Genomic DNA, 12,118 nt, shown 5'->3' with positions numbered 1-12,118 from the left:
GTTAAGGGTTTCCTGCAAAAAAACCTCGAAATACTTTTTTTTTACGATTTAATCCGTGAAATAAAAAATTCATGTCAATCCACCTAATGACAATTAACCTGCGATATAAAAATCTACTCTTTCTGTTTCATTTTATTTGTCGTTCGAGATTTTGATACACAGATTAATAAAACATTTAAGTTTGTATATATACTAGATACAAATATCATTACCAGTAAATCTAACCAGATTTTAACCAATAGAAAAATAGTTTAAAATAAAAGAGTATGTATTAATGACATTTTAGGTGTTAACTATTTAATGAAATTGAAACCTACGCCTTTTTGACTAAATTTTAGAGAAAAAAATCTGTAATCAACAAGAGTCGAATTCTACACTCAACCACAACCCAAAAATTCTTTAACCATTGCTTCATTAGCCGAGATGGTTAGAGAACTCGTAGTTAGTGGTTGAGCTGTACAGTTTGAATCTTCTTGGTTACATGTTATTTTATCTAAAATTTAGTAGTAAAATGATGTAGTTTTCAATAATGTTAAATAGTTAACGCCTAACATATCATCAATACATATATGTTTTAACCGCGGATCGAATAACACTTTCTGAATTGACTTGTGGATTTTTGATTTCCTAGATTAAATTGCAAAAGTTTATTTTAAGTGTTCTTTTTTGCAGAAAACCTTCAATTAATTATCAGCTATACTCTAATAGAAGTTGTGTTAAAGAATAAACTTCACCTTAAACACCCAAAATCAAGAATTTAAACAAAATTATGTATGATGAAATAATAAAATCAAACATAAAATGAGTAGTTTTTTATCCAGAAAATTGGGTAGCTTAAGTATGAAATGTTATTTCTATCGGTAAAATTTTCTACTACAAGAATAGAAGTGTAAGTTCGAATCTCAACAGATACAAAAAAAATATTAACAATCATTTTTTGTTATAAATTAAAGAAAATATAGATTTAGGCCCTTTTTTTTTGCAAAAGGGTATTTTAGATGTTTTCTGACTTTTTATAAAAATGCTCGAATGTTACAATCAAATTCAAAGTCACTACATTGTAAAACCCTGTATGTAGGTTGTTTTGTTGCAAAACACAGATTCGTTAATGAGAATCCACGTTTAATAACTAACATCATTAATAATAGTAGCATCCAATAACAAAAAATTTAATCCGGTTGAATCCATAAGAATAGCAAGACCGCGGATGAATTCTTTCTCCAAAACATTCAAATGGATCTTAAAACATGAACTCATGTTTGAGTTAGATGAATAGAACAATGAAACTTGATTTCACATAAGGCCATCATCTCCAATGAGACACCAAAACACCAAACTTGGTGTCATCTCCAATGAACACCAAAAATTACACCATCCCAGCAAATTTGGTGTAGAGTGAATAGTGTTATACCAAATTTGGTGTAACACTATTCATTACGCCAAATATTTTATATACATATTTATTATGTTTTCTCATTTAATAATATAGTTCAATTATTATTTTTAGTTAGTTTAAATTTGTTTCAATTACTATTATTAATAATTTCAAATTTATAATTAAACATAAATATATTATATTATTTATATTTTAAAATTATTTTTACATAATTAAAATATTTTTTTTATTTTGATTTCAGGTAAAAATACTAAGTTATTATTATAATTTTTATGTTATAAAAATAAAATATCATAGAATTTTATATTTTATTTTATTTTTAAATAAAAAAACACTAAATTATTATTATTATTTACTTTATTTTAAAATATTGATTATAATTTTTAGTTAAACTATATATAATATTATTAAATTCACCAAACTTTAAAATATATATTTTATTTTATAATATAGTTAAACATGTATTACTGACTAATACAAATTTATTAAAATAAATATATTGTCATGTTATGTGCTTTTCATAATTAGTGTTTTGTAACTTTTAATAGAGTATTTTGTGTAAATTAAATACATGTATAATATTGTTAACCCATTACATATAAATGTAAATAAATTTTATAAATGTATAATTACGAAAATTTAATGAACATAATATCAAAATACGATAAAACAATTATTTATCAATTTCAAATACTAAAAACAAAAGAATTATTAAAATAGAAAACATTAAATAATATAATATTATTTTTGGTGTAATATTTGGTGTCATTGTTTAAAATGACAAAAAATATTTGACATCAAAAAATCAAATTTGACGTAATTTCAACACTAAATTTAATATCATTGTTAAAGATTCTCTAATAGAAGATTCGAATCTGAAACGTGTTTGCATCTCAAATCTGTTCACTACCACTTTGAACAAAAAAATCAGTTCGTGGCATATCCAATAAATTGCCTGTACAAGCTTGGCATTTTTCTTCCCAGCTCCAAACTTTAGCATGTCTTGGCCACATTACGACACATACCAAAATAATTGGACGCTAGTAGAAATTAATAGAGAGAGAGAAATAATGAGAGCTTGTTTGCTTGTGATTTTCGAAACATTTTGAAATATATTCAGATTGCTATGTTTGATAACATTTATATATAGAAAACTTAGAAATCAAGAAATACAAAAAGATTAGCCACAAGAAAATAAAAAGATATAAATATCTGTATTGGATTATTGGAAGTGTACTAGAATCGTTTAGTTGAGAACGAGTAAAATCAACAATTTTTAGTTTTAAATTTTTTTAACAATTTTCTGACTTATGGGTCCTTTTACTCTTCCACCATGGAGTGGATTGCAGAATCCTAGGCTCATGTAAATATAACATAAGTGTTAGAATAACATAGAAGCTCAACCTTTTGACCTAGTAATATAATTAAGGGGTAATTGGATAAAAGAGACACCATCAACCTAGGTTTGTCCTTCTAGTATTTTTTCTTAATTAGTTGGAAAAATAAGATTTATATTAATGTTAATACCATAATACCCTCATGATTAATTAAATTAAATTTTCAATTAAATACATAGTTTGGTTTAATTATAAATTATTTTATTTTTTAAAAGTAAAAAAAGCAAGAAAAAGTAACACGTTTACCCTAATTATTTTTCTAATTCTCTGATCTTCTCTGCCTAAGCTTTTGAAGCTCTTCAATGGTGATTTTGGCTTGAGGAGAATCCTACCTTCTTCCCGATTAAGTTTACCTTTTGCTATTATTTTGATTGAATATTCTTTGGTTTGGTTCCTGAAAATCTTACGGCTCAAGAAGAGTTTTTAAGTTTTCTTACAGAGTTTCTAATGGTCATATATTTGGTATTTGTAGACCTTTGAGATGATAAGCAATTCTTCATAGATCATTCTGGTGCAGTGCCAATTACTGCACACCATGTATTGTATTCAAACGCTTATTCTCGCCATGAGTGCCAGGTTCTTCGTGAAAAGAAAAGAATCTAATGTTGTTAAGAATTGTGTGGGGGAGAATAACTGACCTATTTGTTAAATTTAAATTATGTATCGACGATACCAAAAATCTTTGTGTCCTATTGGTTAAATACCTTGTATCTGTCGTGGGTGTAGGTTCGAACTACAGATCTACAATTTTTTTTTCTTTATTTGAATTTTTGTTAATTCAATGATCATGGGATAGAAGATATTGTGCATGATTTATGGTAGATTTACCGTAAATTTAGGAAAGATATTAACTGAAATATAAAACTTTCCATATTTTTCATATTTGACTAGAATATATATCCTACCTCACCCATAACACAGTACAACAGGTAGGAAATCTATTCTTCCTTATGCGTCACATAAGGTAAAAGACAGAAGAGATTATGACACAAAAATTACGTAAGGTACAATATAGGGTTGATGCTATATGTCGTTATCTAGTTGTAGGTAGATTGAAAGCATCTTGCTAGATTGTAATGTACCAAATTCTAACTCAGATATAAAATACAGAAAAGTTTAGTTTACAGTATATACCCTGGATAGATCTATGTATAAAATTTATTATCCGATTTCTAGGTTAAGTAGATCACCAGAATGTGTATTCTAACCTGGTTAGAAGGTAAAATAAAATATGATTTCCTATTTTTTAAAAAATAACTTAAACATAGAAATTATCATATTTATGTTTCCAATAGTTTTTATATTTTTTTACATTTTTAAAACTAAGTTTACTATTTTTTTCATAGACAAAGGGTAAAATATGTCCAGAATTGCCAAAAATATGAAAAATCCTACAATGACAAATAAAAGTTTAAAGTGTCTCTTTTATCCAATTCCCCCTATAATTAACCATGATACGCTAAAAGTTTCACGATCTATTTAAATCGTAAGCTTCATCTCTTTTTGTTTTGTTACTTTAAATAGCATGATTTTGTAAAATAACATATTTCCAGTTGTCCAAAAATTATATCATATTTCCTTTCTGTCTATTTAACTATATGATAAATCATACTCTTATTTCCCTTCTGTCGATTGAGATGTCGCACTCATCACTCCCACAACCTGCAAAGCCTCATTTATTCCTTTATGACAACTTGTTTTCAAATCTTTTTTGTATTTATATATTTTACCCACTGGTAGAATTTACTTTACAAACGGGACAAACTCCATCAAATGGACTTATTATTAGTACTGTGGATGAGAAAACAAATGCATGCCTTGCGTTGCGTGTATTATCTGCAAAAAAGAAAAAACTGCAACAACTCATAATTTTATCCACTATTTATTGCCTCAAAATCTACCATTCCCATTCAACATTCTCTCAATTAAATCCTCACATTTTTACAGTTTCAATTTATAAATCAGACGAACTATCGTAACTCAGTAAAATGTCATATCGAATCAGTTCAACTTTATTCATTTTTTTCGAATAATGCAAGTCCATGTATTCATGTTTAATCACTGTTAATCATTTTAATAATACAAACTATTTTTGTTGATTTTGGATGTAAATTTTGTTCAAAAACACTTGAAAAAAATTCTGAACATTAAAATCACTAGAATATTTAAAAAAATATATATTCACAATAATCAGTCTGATTGAAAATGTTATTTTTGTTCTGTTAATAGTAATTGTTTTGTCTATATTTTGAAAAAACAATTTTTGAAAAGATATGTAGAAGTGAGTTGAATATGGTTTTAAGAAGACGGGCTGACAAAATAGATTTGTAATATTTATTGGTAAATGGAATAAATTTACTGTGATATTCCATCTATTTTACTTGATTTTCGTCTTAATTGATTTTATTGTTAAACAAATTTATATAAAAAAGTAATTCTCTCTTTTTGCAAAGGTGAATTCCAGAATTTCTATGAAAATACTTTAAAACGACTTCGATATAACTCAATTTTGCATCAAAATCCAAAATTTCAATATGCAATCCGAAGAAGAGCATCAGCGACATGATAAGAATTACCATCTCTATCAACAACCGGATCCGTTGATGTTTGGAAAGCGTTACAGGATTTGAAGTTAAAAGTTGATAAATCAAGGTGGTCGGTACACGAAGATGCTTAGAGGGAATTCAATAAAGATCATGGGCTATATCTAGTCACGAAATGCCTTAATCCGTATCATCAAAATCCGGCGGGACTCAAGGTGGCCCTTCCTCGAGCTTGGAAGCTAGTAGGGATATTAGAAGGGTAGATTAACGACGACAACACCGTTAACTTCTACTTTGACACTGAACATCATCTCCTGATGGTTCTCGAGAAACAGCCCTATAACTATAGAGGTTGGTTAGTAGCTATAGATCGATGGAGTAATAGGGATAGTCAAACCTTCTCGAAGTATATCCCCTTTAAAGTTTACATCCTCGATCTCTCTGATATCTATTGTCGCCATAGTATTGTTGAAGACATCGGAACAAAGCTAGGTCGCGCCGAAGAAGTGATGATTGTGGAGTCTACTACTGTCCGAAGAGCACAAGTCTCGGTTAAAGTACACCTCATTCACTTCTAGGACTTAAGTTATAGAGGGGGTTGAAATCATAAAGAACAGACCTCCCGTGGAGCTTGATTTTCGATATGTGGAGTTACAAAGGTTTTGTACCCTCTAAGGGAGTCTCAAACATGAATATGAGTTATGTAAGGAATATCTAAAGTTGCAGCATTGCCAGTTCGAGTTGATGGATATAGAAACCAACCCGTACACATCAGCACAACAGAGAAGTGAAGCCATAGAAGAGTATATCACCACAAAAGAGAAGTGAAGTCATAAATGAGTACTTCACAAATATTTTATTTTCTGATCTGATTTGCTTCGAAGGAATACGGATATCCATTTTTTAGGATATTTGAAAACTTTTTGAGTATTTGCGAATATTTATGGATATTTAATGATGTCTCACATATTTTGTTCAATAAAAGTAAATCTAAAATAGATTTTTTTTAAAAAAATATTATATTTTACATAATATAAAATATAAAGTAAAAAATAATGAAACTATATGTTTTATAAATTTATGAAATAAATACAATTTTCTTATTAAAGAAAATATTAAAATTAGTTTTCTATATAGATTTTATATTTTCATAATTTAACATTTTCTAAGTAAAATTTAAATGAAACTATATGTTAAAATAATAATATAATATCACACATTTAAAACTGTATATTTAATTATAAATATACATCTATAAAAGTTGGAGTAGAGGGGATATTTGTCTCTAAATTTTTTTATATCTGTGATTTGCATTATTTTAAGTGAATATTAATCTTTTATTTGCCTTGATTCGAAGATGTATGAATATTTGATTTTTTTGGATATAATCGAAACAAAGAATGATCAACTCAAATTTAATGAATAAAATGTCCAATTCTACTATGCATGACACATATCAGCTATATTTGTTGAATTCATGTCTAGAGGTGGATTTGTTTTTCTAAACATTTATATCGCTATAGAGATTATTTTGTTATCTATATATTGAATAATACTGGGCTAAGAAGTAAATAATATATTCTCTCCGTTTAAGATTAATTGTCGTTTAAGAGAATTTTTTTTGTTCAAAAAAATGTTTTTTCTAATTTTAATGCAAAATTTATTAATAAGATCTTTCTGTTTATTTTTTTATTGGTTAAAATATGGTTAGATATATAGATAATTATGTTTTATTTTGAAAATATATAAAATTATTTGTTATATTAATATATGTGAATAAGTCTATAACGATAATTAAAATGAAACGGAGAGAGCAGCTGCTTTATGATTTGCACCATTCGTTTAGCGCAGAGCTCGATGCATGGACAGATGCTTTTCACCCCACCCGAATGATTGCCTAAGCTGATCTCGTATTTAGTTAATATGCTTATGCTGTAGTTACCAATTTTCGCAGCAAAATAGATTTATTTCTTCTCTAATTAAACTATGCACATGTTACTAAAAAGACCAAAAGAACGTGACTTGTATGTATTCGGAGAAACGTGACTCGTATATTTTTTTGAAAATTTAATTTTTATATTTGAGTTTTTATAATAATATTTATATTTAATACTAATTTAATTTGATAAAATAGTCTCTTAAATAAACAAAATACATTGTTGGACATAACAATTATCAATAAATTATGTTTCTGTTTTAATAGAATAAACTAGATTATAATTTTTTTTTTTAGGACGGATATATTTTTTGTTTAAATTTTCAAAAAAGAAAAATTCACATTTTTGTGTTTTAATTATATTTGTGTCTTTCTTTGTAATCATATTTGTGTACAATATTTTTAAAAATAATTAGTGAGAAATTTTGGTAATTATATTAAAATAATTGCACTAAACTTATATCAACATGTCATGTTCCTAATAAATAGATTAAATTATATGAAACCGTGTTAGTTTTGATTTGTATGTATTAAGTGAAACTGGGTTCTGGCACACCTTTTGAAAAGACGGCTATATTTTTGTTTTAATATTTTTGAAAATATAGTTTTTATAATTGAGTTTTTTTTTGTAATCGTATTTCTGTTTTAGTAGAATAAATTTGATTTGATAGAATAATTTCTTAAATAAATGAAATACATAGTTATAAATAATATTTATCAATAGATTATGTTCATGTTTTAATAGAGTAAACTAGATTATGATCCCCCTTCAAAGGATATATATATTTTTTGTTTTACATTTAGTTTTAAATGATTTTTTTTTTCACATTTGTGTGTTTAATCATATTTGTGTGTTTTAATCATAATTGTATTTTTCTTTTTAATCCTATTTGTGTAGAATATTTTTTTAATGATTAATAATTTTTTTTAATAATTGTATTAAAATAGTTGGACTAAATATATATCAATAGATCAATGTTTCTAATTTAATTGATTATATTGTATAAAATCGTGTTAGTTTTGGTTTGTATGTATTAAGAGAAACTAGTTTCTGATCCGCTATTAAAAATATTAGGTATATTTTTTTGTTTTAAATATTTTAAAATTTTAATTTTTATATTTGAGTTTTTTTATAATCATATTTGTATTTAATGTTAATTAATTTTAAAAAAATTGTTCTTTAAATAAATGAAATACATAGCTGAACATAACATTTATCAATAGATTATGTTTCTGTTTTAATAAATAGTTAGTGTGAAATGCTGCAATTATTAGAAGTTATTATTTGGTCTGTATTGTAAAGTCAATGCTGTTTTTGATCTCTCTTTTGGGTAAAAACGAGCAAGTTAAAATCCAGGTATGATGCTTTTTCTTCTACGATGATTATATGGCATTTGGTTGAAACACACATATTGTAATTTAGTTTTGTTTCAAATGTCATCCAATTATAATATAAACTTCAGTTTTGGTGCTAAATGTGATTTTGTAAGAATTTCTTTTTAATCGACAATTATCAACGTTTTTTGCATCAAATGATTCTCGATGTATAATTTTAAGTATATATATATATATATTTTTCTGTGATATACTCTTTTCATATCATTTTAAATGTTGTTTAGGAATTTGTTTTTGTTTTAAAATAATTAATGTTCTAATCATCCAAGATAAAATTTAATATAATTTAAAATTTGTGATCAATTATAAAATATCAAATTTATTTCATTGATTAAATTAATTTTATTTAATGATATTTTTATGTGATCAAGATAAATTTTATAAAAAATGTATTTTCTTAATTTATATGCACAAATATTAAAAAATACTTAAAATGATACAGAGGAAGTATTTTTTCTTATCGTATTACTTCTCTGATAAAGACAGCCTTTTTGTTATCAGCAAATATATATTGTTTTCTGCAAACTTTTATATGTATCTGACTGTATAATTATTTTTTGGTAAATACTTTTCTCTAAAAAGAAATGAATCCGAATAATAGAGTGCTTAATAAATTATGTACTATTAGAGTAACAGCTAGTTGGTTTGTATAGCTCTTTTATCAGAGAAAAAAGTTCACATAAAAACTGCGTAAAAAAAAAACTTAAAATAACATAAAATTTATCAAAAAAAAAAATCATATGTTTCTGTCTTTTCCTCGAACATTTCATTTTTCTGTTCTCCAATTATTCCATATTACTCTACTGATAATACTCTTAACATTTTACCTATCAAATCTTATATATTTGGATATTTTCTCCATGGGTTTATCGAAGTAGCAATGCTGTCTTGTAGATTTATCTCATGACAACAAACAATAAGAAAACAATAGTATAATGTAAAAACTGGAAGGATCTAGGAGAGCTTCTATGAACAGAAGATTTTTTCTTAACAACGCATGTCACTTGAAGCCAGAAGGCGTTCATCATTGATTTGATTTAGTTCTTTATGCAGTTCCCAAAATTTATATTTAAAAGATTGAAACAACATATAAAAAACTATGAATGCCATTTACAAAAAAAAAAAACATATAAAAAACTAATCAAACATATAAGAAAATAACACTCCGTTAGAAAAGACAGTAGTGTTGGGTCGAACCTCAAGCGATAAGAATAAGATATGAAGCTGTTGGGTATTGGCCTTTTGTTGTCAAGATTTCAAAACAAGAATCATGAAGTCCTATGACTATATAATATACACATCCATCAATCAACTGCTTTATAAGATCTCTCTGGTCCTCTAGTCCTAGTCTAGTGGCCACCAATAACTCGCGTATTAACTTTAAAATTTCTCTTTTATCCTTCGAGATACTACATATATATGGTTTGACCATGGAATATACTCAGCATGAAATCAAAGATCGTGCTTAAACTAAAATGATTTACTTTTATGGTAATTATTTACCCTACCAACAAGCCCTTGCAGTTTCCATCATCATATGATACTTAGCTTTTGCAACACAACACACAGGTCAACTTACTTCTCATGAAGAAGCATAAACTTTTTTTATACTCTTCTCACTAGTCTTCCCATCTTTTCTACAAATGTCAACAAAAGAACAACCCACACCTAATATTTTCTTTATAAATCAAAACATATATTTGTGAAATATTACATCATGAATACGTAGGTGGTGAACGTTATTTATTGTTAAACCTGGGATAGAAAGTGAATAATATATCTGGACTTTATCGCCCGAACATACGAGACCAGGTCGAAGGTTTGAAGTTTACTTGTGCCAGACGGCACACCGATGGCCACTTGTTGGCAGAGTTCACTCTCTACCGGCAGAGCACCAAGAGACGTCTCCGAGCTTTATGCACAGACCACAGTTTCTTACTAACAACGGCTGCGTATAAGCTGGACTTTTCTTCCAAAACGCAGATCCTGGCATACTGTGGATATCTTGTCACCTCGTAATGTGTATCTATCTAATGAATATAAGAAAAAGAGGACAGGTTATAAACCAGAATGAAAACATCAGGTAGAGAATTCAATATTAACAGAGATATTGATGTGAACAAAATACCATTTTGGAAGAATATATTTGTGTGAAATAGGTTTAGGTAACCTAAGTAGAGCCAGTGTGGTGGTTATCAAAGAACGTGACACCTCTTCAAGGCCACCATCCCATTACACCCGTTGGCTTCCCTTGGGATCACATAAACACCAAAACTGACACTTTGCAGCTTCGTATAGTATGACTTGTGAGATTCAATAAAGTGAAAAATATGTAAGCAAACCCCTATGAATCACAATATGTTAAGGTGCTGAAAGAAATAATGTATATATTACCTGCAGGATTCCTTTTGTAGCGAATTCAAATGTAGCTGAAAGGTGAAAGCTATCCCATGACAATTGATTATGCACTATTTATGGCTATCCACAAATAGAAAGAAAACATAATGTTGAACCGCATCCAATAGCAAAAGCAGAGCTGCATGACTGAAACCACTTGTCAAAACATTTCAAACGGTATAGGAGGAAGTGTTGTTGAACCTTAGTTATAGTCTAGACCCCAACCATTGTAACTGCAAGAATCATAACATTCTCCAACTCAGAATAAAGGTTCTTAATAACTAACCAGATGCATTCAATTTCACAGATTAATGGTCTAATTGGTGACCATCATAGAAACATTATGAATGAGTAGAGAAAAATGCATAAGTTATAAGAATGTATAGAAAAACTATTCCTTATCAATTTTGGTGAGTAACAAATTTGTTCTATATTCTTTTAGAATAAAATGAATGATAAGTAATAGAAAATAAAACTTATTCTTAATAAATGGTAAAATAAATTAAGAATTGTAAGAAAATCACTATTCTTTTCATTCATTAGTCACCAGTTAGACAGTAAGAGTTCCACCAAAAAAGAAACAAAAATATATTTCTATTGTTTTGTAGCTGCTTATATGTATTTATCTGAATAACTAAACTAGTTGTATCTTTTTGGTGCTGAATATTTTGTATTCCCTCCGTTTCTAAATAACACATATTTTAGAATTTTACATTTATTAATAAAACATATTAAAATTTAGTTATTAATGCATAATTTTGTAATTTTATATCAAGAAATGTAATCAATATTTTTGAAATTTATCATTTTTATTATTAATTGACAGAAAATGCATTGAAAATATAAAAATATTTTGTTTTTGAAAATATATTTTTCTATAACATATATCTTTTTGAAACCGAGAAAATATATTCTACTAGCATCGACGAGATTTTGGTATATGTGATGCCAAATCAAAGAACGAAAAGGCTTCACATTCGACCATAAGAAACTATGAACCCTAAAAAGTACAAAAAGTATTACACATATATACAAAGAGCTCATTCTTTATCTT

The sequence above is a fragment of the Raphanus sativus genome, chromosome 7 (assembly GCF_000801105.2).
Source record: "Raphanus sativus cultivar WK10039 chromosome 7, ASM80110v3, whole genome shotgun sequence".
Taxonomy (NCBI): domain Eukaryota; kingdom Viridiplantae; phylum Streptophyta; class Magnoliopsida; order Brassicales; family Brassicaceae; genus Raphanus; species Raphanus sativus.
This window is presented reverse-complemented; position numbering follows the sequence as displayed.